This window comes from Macadamia integrifolia, chromosome 5 (genome assembly GCF_013358625.1).
Source record: "Macadamia integrifolia cultivar HAES 741 chromosome 5, SCU_Mint_v3, whole genome shotgun sequence".
NCBI lineage: Eukaryota > Viridiplantae > Streptophyta > Magnoliopsida > Proteales > Proteaceae > Macadamia > Macadamia integrifolia.
Genome location: NC_056561.1, coordinates 21863146 through 21872728, shown reverse-complemented (window position 1 = coordinate 21872728; position 9583 = coordinate 21863146). Strand labels below are relative to the sequence as shown.

The window sequence follows — 9583 nt, the reverse complement described above, 5'->3', positions numbered from 1 at the left end:
GAGGGAAAATTAAAGAAGGTCGAACACCCGCTGCAGGGATTCTCCGGCGTCCCGGTGAAGGTGGAAGGGTCGATTGAGTTGTCGGTAAGAGCTGGCATCAGAGATCGCCAGGCGACGGTCATGATCAACTTCCTGGTGGTGAGCATTACATCGGCGTACAATGTCATACTAGGAAGGGTCGGATTGAACCTGTTAAAGGTTGTCGTCTCCACTCCCCATCTCAAAATGAAATTCCCTACCAAGAATGGTGTCGGGGAGTGTCGAGGTGATCAGGAGACATCCCAGAGGTGTTACGCCACTACTTTATGGGGAAAAGAAAAGGTGGGCGAGGCGCTCCCGATAGAGGATCTACGCGATGATGCCAGTTATCAACGGGGGGGCCGGCCGAAGATTTGGTGCAAGTTGAAGCTGAAGAAGGGGATGACACTCGAAAATTTCAGATTGGGGCTACCATGCCAAGGTTGCAGCGAGAAAGACTCGTCTCATTCCTACGGAACAACGCTGACGTATTCTCCTGGTTGGCTTCGGACATGCCCGGGATAGATCGAGAGGTGATAGAACATCACCTGAATGTTAGCCCAATGAAGAAGCCGGTGCAGCAGAAGAAGAGGACGTTCGCCCCCGAAAGACAGAAGAAGATAGACGAGGAAGTGGAGAAGCTACTGAAGGCCCAGTTCATCCACGAGATCCAGTACCCGGAGTGGATATCTAACGTGGTAATGGTCCCGAAGGCAAACTGGAAGTGGAGGATCTGCATCGACTTCACCGACCTGAATAAGGCCTGCCCGAAGGACGCATACCCCCTGCCAAGATAGACCTCCTCATCGACGCCACGGCGAGATACGAGGCGCTGAGTTTCATGGATGCATACTCGGGGTACAACCAAATCAAAATGTCCGAGGCTGATGTCCCGAAAACATCCTTCATAACCGAGGGTGGGCTGTACTGCTATGAGGTCATGCCTTTCGGACTAAAGAAAGCAGGGGCCACCTATCAAAGGTTGGTGAATAAAATTTTCAAAGGGACTGATCGGCAAAACCATGGAAGTGTATGTGGACGACATGCTCGTGAAAAGCCTAAAGGCGGAAAGACACATCCAAGACTTGGAAGAGGCGTTCCAGGTGCTGCGACGGTACGACATGAAGCTAAACCCGACAAAATGTCCTTCGGAGTAGCCTCGGGGAAGTTCCTCGGCTTCATCATCTCGGAAAGAGGAATCGAAGCCAACCCAGTCAAAATACAAGCCATTCGGGACATGAGGTCACCCCAGAACGTGAAGCAAGTCTAGGAGCTGACGGGTCGGGTCGTCGCCCTCGAAAGATTCATGTCTCGGTCTGCAGATAGATGCCTTCCTTTCTTCAAAGCGCTGAAAGGGACCAAAAAGTTCGAGTGGACGAAGGAGTGCAAAAAATCTTTCGAACAATTGAAGGAATATTTGGCCGCACCCCCGCTGTTGACAAAGCCGAACACCGGGGATGCCTTGCAGCTGTACCTTGCTGTATCGACAGTTGTTGTAAGCGTCGTACTGACGAAAGAGGAAGGAAGGCAACAACGGCCAATATACTACGTCAGCCGAACTCTTCTAGAGGCCGAGACAAGATACTGAAAGGCGGAGAAAGTGGCGTACGCCCTCGTGACGGCGGCAAAAAAGTTGAGGCCATATTTTCAGTCACATACGGTGTGCGTACTCACCGACCAGCCCCTGAAGAAAATACTGTAGTGACCAGATATGTCCGGTCGCCTGGTAAATTGGGCCATAGAGTTGGGAGAGTTCGACATCCAGTACAAGCCGAGAACCGCAATTAAAGCACAAGCCCTCGCAGACTTCATAGCGGAGACGACGATCCCCGATGACCCGCAGGAATCTGCCGAGGAACGAGGAGATGAGGCTTGGACACTGTATGTGGATGGGGCTTCCAACAGCGATGGAAGCGGCGCAGGAATCGTGTTGGTAAGCCCCGAGGGTTTCAAAGTAGAATACGCCCTACGGTTCGACTTCGACGCCTCCAACAACGAAGCGGAATACGAAGCGATAATAGCCAGAATTAATCTGGCTCGGGCTTTGATGGTGAAGGAACTAGTAGTGCATAGCGACTCCCAACTCGTGGTGCGGCAAGTGAATGGTGAATACGAGGCCAAAGAGCAGAGGATGGCCGAATACTTGAACACTGTGCGAGATAGGTCAGCGGCTTTCAAGGAATTTGAGGTAAAGCAGGTGTCACGAGAAGAGAATGCTAGCGCAGATGCATTATCACAGCTGGCCACTTCCGACTTCGCAGAACTTGGACGAGTGGTGTATTTCAAAGTACTAACACAGCCAAGCATCGAAAAACCCCGTGAGGTATTACCCATAGGTGAAAACAGCCAAAGCTGGATGGACGCCATAACAGAATACCTCAAGGAGGGAAAGCTCCCAGAGAATAGGGACGAAGCAAGAAAAGTAAGAATGAGGTCAGCATGTTTCTTCCTAAAGGATGACACGCTATACAAGATAGAGTTCACCTCACCATACCTTAAGTGCCTGGATTCTTCCGACGGCGAGTACGCGCTCCGGGAAGTGCATGAAGGGATATGTGGCCAACACCTTGGAGTCTGGGCCCTGGCGCACAAAGTACTACGGTAGGGCCTGTACTGGCAGACAATGAGAAAGGACGCAGAATCACTGGTCAGGAAATGTGTCAAGTGCCAGATGTTCGCCCCCGTGCCTAGGCTACATTCTACCGAGCTCTCGTCCTTATCTAGCCCAGTACCGTTCGCCATGTGGGGGATGGACATCTTAGGCCCGTTCCCCCTGGCCACGAGACAAAGGAAGTTTGTCATGGTGGCAGTCGACTACTTCACGAAGTGGGCGGAAGCCGAAGCCCTAGCGACGATAACCGAAAAGAACGTAAGGGACTTCTTCCAAAGGGCGGTAGTATACAGATTTGGAATCCCCCAGGTCATGGTTACGGACAATGGAACTCAGTTTGCCAATCCAACCTTTGACGCGTTCTGTGAAGCCCTCGGCATCAACCACAGGAAAACCTCCGTCGGGTATCCATCGACCAACGGGCAAACAGAAGTAACCAACCGTACGTTACTCCAAGGGATAAAAAAGAGGCTAGATGATGCCAAAGGACTATGGGCAGACGAGTTGCACCACATTCTCTGGGCTTACCGCACTACTGAGAGGTTAGCTACCGGAGAAACACCCTTCATGTTAACATACGGCACCGAAGCTGTACTCCCAGTAGAGATAGGGGCTATTACCCATCGGATTCGGTACTACAACGAAGACGAAAATGACGGAGGGCTCCGGGCGAATTTAGACCTCTTGGCAGAAACCAGAGAAGCTTCACAAGAAAGGATCGCCGCCTACCAGCGGAGGGTCGCTAGGCACTACAACGCCAAAGTTCGGAAGAACGAGTTCAGGCAGGGCGACCTTGTCCTGAGAAGGACGGAAGTGTCGGACCCAAGACATCAAGGGAAGCTAGATCCAAACTGGGAAGGTCCCTATAGAGTCTCGAGGGTAATACGACCAGGGTCCTATCACCTAGAGACTACGGGGGGAGTAAGGGTGCCCCGATCGTGGAACTCCCATAATTTAAGAAAATTTCAGCAGTAGTGAAGGGGCGGGCACGCACTCTTGCCATCTGTAAATTTTTCCGTCTGTAGTTCTTTGCAATTATTGCCCTTTTTGAACCTTTAAGTTGTAATTCATCTTAAAATCCGCAAGATTTTATTCATGGATAATACGAGAGCTGGTTTACGGCAATTGAGATTCTCCAGGCGGACAACCTTTAACCCTACTGATCGGATTACTGAAGGTCCACACCTCGGTCGAGGCACAAACATGGTTGGGATGACTTCGCCGAGTCCCCCCTTCGGTTGGAAGTTCGGCCAAAGCCGAACGAACCTGACCGAGGGTCCCTCCTTCGGTTGGGAGTTTGGCCAAAGCCGAACGGACCATGACCGAGGGTCCCACCTTCGGTTGGGAGTGCGGCCAAAGCCGAACGTGCCTGACTGAGGGTCCCACCTTCGGTTGGGAGTTCGGCCAAAGCCGAACGGACCTGACCGAGGGTCCCACCTTCGGTTGGGAGTTCGGCCAAAGCCGAACGGACCTGACCGAGGGTCCCTCCTTCGGTGGGGAGTTCGGCCGAAGCCGAACGGACCTGACCGAGGGTCCCACCTTCGGCAGGGGGCTCTGTAAGGCCGATCCGAAGCGACCGAAGGTCTTTCTCTCGGTCGACCCCAAGCCTCGGTCACTAGTAATGCGTAATGCCAAGGCCGAAGGAACAAGTCAGCCAAAGAAGAAGATGTTGGTTACTCCCACAGGAAGAAGCTCCTAGTGGAAGTAAGGGGGCTCCTGATATAGCCAAACTGACCTCTCGGTGGGGCAATGACACGTGTCGCCTCTGAGACACGTGTCCTCCGCCAGACGAAGGTTCCAAGAAACCACTCACACTCAAGCACGCTCAATCACCGAGGCACGCTCGCGAAATCACGCAGGATCACGTCGTCTGCATGAGGGGAATATTCCCCCCAAAAGGATGGACCTATTCGAGTGGGACTCTAAGAGGGAAGAAGGGGGAAAAACCCTAAACCCTAAGAGCTATATAAGAAGGCACGGGAGAAAGGGGGAGGTAAGTTCTGATACCCTCACCATCACTCCCTTATTGAACTATGCGGCCGACCCTGACTTGAGCGTCGGAGGACTAACCCCGGACAAAGCTCCGGGCCTCCGTCGTCTGTGTTTGTGTAGGTTCGACTAGCAGGGTATTTTTGGCAGCAACACAACCCACATCTGATTCTATTCATTAAGAGTGTACTTCAAATGGTTCCTTTACTGTTGCATCTGCTTATCGTCTATCTCTCCCTCCTTTCAACATCAATCCCATTTGGTAACATCTCTAGCATCTTCCTATAGCCAGCCCTGAAATTTAAGTCTTCCTTTGGAAACTTCTTCTAGATCGTCTTCCGCATAGAGAACTCCTTTCCTCTTGGGTCTTAACCTTCCTTCATCTTGCCACTTCTGTAATCATCCTACCCTCACTATAGATCATCTTTTCATAACTTGTTTCTTCACCTCCTCCATTTGGTCAGCAGTTGCTACCTTCCCTTTCTCTCCTATTGGCATGTCTAACAGTGAGTGGATTTGGCATATTTTCTCTTTGCAATATCCAAAGCAATCAAATAGAGAGTGTTTGCCTTTATGGCACAACACTTTCGGCAAATATGGCTCATTTACAATGATCCGATTCACAATCAAGCCTCTATAAATGCTGATGTGATCATTAGAAAATGTTACATTTTAGCATTTGATCATATTAGTACCACATCAAGGAGCAATTATTCAAGTGTCTTGCGTCATATTCCTTGAGATCCACCTCCGTATCCTTTTATCAAGATCAACACAAATGGGTCTTCTATTGGTGCTCCTTATCAGGTAGTGGTGGAGCTTTTAGAGATCACAATGGCAATTTCATTTGTAGGTTTGCAGAATTTGTGGGGGTTACTTATGCTTATATTTTTGAAGCACTTGCTATTAGAATGACACTTCAAATTACACTCACTAGGAATTTTTCTCATATCATGATCAAGAGTGATTGTTTATTAGTGATCAATATTCTCAACAGCATCAGCAACTCCATCCCTTGGAGGATTTAACACATCATATCAGATTGTCTTAATCTCAGCCAAAGCTTTGGAATTGTATTATTTCTACATGATTTTTGTCAAGCTAATTTTGTAGCCGACTGTTTTGCATCATTGGTTCTTTGTACAGATGTTTTGTTGTTTGAAATCACTCTCTCCCTCCTTTCGCTTTCTTAGCTTTGGTTTTATGACAAATTTAATCTTCCCCTCCCCCGTGGAGTGAGTCATCAATAAATTTCTCATACTGAAAAAAAAAAAAGAAAGAGGAGTACTAGTTGACCTTTCTCTCTTCCTTCCATAATCCCTATGCCATGTACGGATGGAAGGATGAGATGGGATTATTGGGAAAATTTTCAAAAAGAAAAAAAATGGAAAAATAGGAGCCCACATGTCAGTGGGGTTTTAATGGGAATGCTAGGGTAAAGGAATTGATCTTAGGATAAGCCAGAAATGTCCTTGGTTATCATTAAAAAAAAATCCAAGGAGAGTGAAGGAGGCAGAGAGATAATCCTTTGTTGTTGCATGGTTGACAATAATTGAAGGTTCCATGACCTTACAACCAAAAGTCTAAAATTAAAACTTCCATTCCATGGAGTTTCAATTTTTGATGACGGATTCACGGGTCCTTCAAGTTCTTGCTGGTCTTTTTTTTTTTTTTTTTTTTTTTTTTTTTTTTTTGGAGGGGGGTGGGGAAAGAAAAGTTAAACTCTTGGTTCTAAGCTGTGTGAAAAATCATCTACAGCTACTAAACTATACAGTGAGCATCGAGTGGTTGAGAGCCCCTTTGGGTACATGCCTAGATGCTTTTAGTCTTTGATGCTCCCTATATCTCACCGTTTGCTACAGAGGATGTGGACTCTTCTAAACAATGCCTTGGGGTCAATTTTATTGTTTCTCCTCTGTGTGTATTTTATCAAGTGTATTTAACAACTTGTAAGAAGAGAGAGAGGAAGATGATGGGTTGCAGCAATTGAAGAACTGAATTGCTAAGATACACACAGGATACACATCTTTCTACCGAAAAAAAAAATAACATGTGGAGGGATGTGACGATGTGTCTACATGATTTTCTCTGAATTCAACACCAAAGTGATATACATATAATTAGATTAAAATAAAAAGTTGTGTATTGAAAAGAAGTTGCATTTTCAGATTGTCCATTGTCTTATTCCCAAAATATTTTTTTATGTTGACATATAAAACAGGATTTCAAAATAGTTTGAAAGTAATTTACTATAAACATGAGAAATGACAAGATTTTACCCTCATTGAAAGACAAAGTGTGCTATTTTTTTTGAAGTGAAAATGTATTACATTAAAAATATAAAAAAGTAAGATTATATCTTTTTTCCACAACTTTGGCAAACTCCACAAATATATTGGCAAGAATGGAGGCCAAGTTTCATGCAGTCAGGCAATAGTTAAGCAATGTACATTAGGGGTGTCAAAACCTAGCCCAAACCAAGATAGCTAATTGAAATTACCTGAATTGAATTGAACTGATCTTTATTGGATTGGTTTTGGACTGGGGTAAGACAGAATGGACTGAAACCCAGACCTAACAAAACCGACTAATATTCAAATTAGAAAAACCGAACGAAATAACATGGATAAAAAAATTATTGTATATAATGAATAGGTGAATTGATTATTCATTGATTTCAATATTACTGAGAAGACTTATGGTTGTAAAGGGAATCGTTACAAATCAATAAGTATGAGGTTATGAAAAGGGAAATCAACATGTAACAATGCTTCCCTTGATCTCCTTATTTACTATACAAAATTATTTGGATTGGTGAATACAATATTTGATAGTAGAATTTATTTTGTGATTTCAATATTAGTATCTTTACCTTACAATTTATTCCTCTTTGTTTGGATTACAACATGATAACATTGGATCAACTTTTCTATTATTGATTATTTGCTTGTTTGTCTTAGAAAAGATGATTTTTCTTTGTTTCGGGTTATGAATGTAGGATTTCATTGTGTGGTTCAAATCTGAAAACAAATCGATCTAAATCAATAGTAATACAGTATTAAAAAACGGAGAAAAATCGGACTATATGAAACCAAGCAAAACTAACAAAAGATCGCAGTTCCTTAATGTCTTGATTTTGGCCTCGCTCATTCCCAAACAAAAAATAATACAACCTAATTGAAACCGTGATAGAATTAACCATTTGACACCTCTAATGTATACTATAGTTGTGTTAATGCAAAACCTTATTTCCCCATTTCCTTGATTCTTCATTTGCTTTCAATATGAACATAGAAAATAAATCATTAACGTTTGTGCTGAACTTCAAAAATTTTATGTAAAAACATGTACATCGGTTGCTGTGGTGTAGTGGTTATCACGTTAGTCTTACACACTAAAGGTCCCCAGTTCGATCCTGGGCAGTAACATTTTTTTTTTTTTCAAATTTTAAATTTTAGCTTAATTTAATTTGTGGCTTTAAAAATGTGGGACTCAGTTGGGCTATTAATACACATTTATTATTTAGGCACGATCAGGCCTGCTGGACCGGGCTTGAAATTGACATCCTCAGGTGTAATCGTTCAACAATGAGTTTTATAAACAAGCTTTAAAAATATCATATTAAGTCGAGCTATTAATTGATTGGTCCTAGTCGGACACCCATTGGGCAACACACATACACCAAGAACAACCGATTATAATTAGGTCAAATTAGAATTTGACACGTTTATTAACCAAACCAAACCAGTTTTGACTCGATCGAACCTATCGGGTTGAGGGTGTAATATCATTCAACAAAGAGCAGTTCTTAATCACCAGTCTCCGTTCAATTAAGTGGCAGAAATTCATTTTTACCAAATGGACACATGAGTAGCGAAGGGTTAGGGGTGTCAATTATGAGCCCGTACCGGTAGGCCCGATCGAGCTAGACACATTTACGGCCCGACCTAGACTGACCATATTAACAAATGTGTTGAGCTCGACACATTTATTAAGGGTGTTTACTATGCAGATAGCTAGCCTGCCTGACACCCGACCGAATCGACATGTTTATATGCTCAACTTGAACCAACTCGTTGTAACCCGACTTAACCCAACCCCTTTTAATACTATGTAAAATTCCTATTTAACTAATTAAGCTTCTTACCCTTTGCTTTCTAGTAGGATTTGATTTAATTAAGCTTTGTTTGGTAAGTTATAACGGTCATAATTCTTCTTTTTATTTATTTTTTTAATTTTTTAGAATAACCATAATCTCATATCATTTTTCTTCTTTATTAAAGATTTGCATAACATATTTATGGGCCTCTAACCCACTTAAGAAAAGAATTTTAGAATAGGCACATTTAAAACACATTTAGAGTCCATTTATAATTAAATAGATTCATAGTTTGATGAAGGTCTGTTTAAGGTAGCATGATTAAGGTCCGTTTTAGGTAACCCGATTAAAGCTCGACACCAACTGACCTGATTATCAACAATACCATGCCCCCAAAGTAAGGCCGATTTACTTAAACGAATGTTCACGGTGCAAGACTTCCAAATGTTCAAAACCGATTAAACCCGACCAAAACTAACTTAACCCGGCCAATTTACACCCCTAGGGAGGGGTACACATGTAATTTGGGTCCAACTGACTTGTCACATGGCTACTTCCTAATTGAATTGAGTAATTTTAATGTCCTAAAAAACAGTTATTTTAATCAAATTTAACAGAATTTAATGGCTTCCCTTTATGATTGGACTTTTGACTTGTTAGCTGAGTTGGAGTCAAGTGTTTTCCTTTCAAAGTTTCCCTACACCTATTGTATTGTTTTAATGTCATATGATTCAAAAATATCCTTCTATTAGATAAAGCTGATAATACTCTTACCATATTGCATGATATTCTATTTCATCCATTTGCAAGCTGCATTTTGGTATTTTCTTCATGGTGACTAAAAAAAATAATTATTTTCTTTTTAT

At 43.5% G+C, this 9583-nt stretch overlaps 1 non-coding gene across 1 annotated transcript; it reads left to right on the top strand.

Moving 5' to 3' along the window:
• The first annotated feature begins 7973 nt into the window (after nucleotides 1-7973).
• On the top strand, nucleotides 7974-8046 carry TRNAV-UAC. The gene has a single exon. It is a non-coding gene; the product is annotated as a tRNA-Val (tRNA).
• Nucleotides 8047-9583: the final 1537 nt, after the last annotated feature.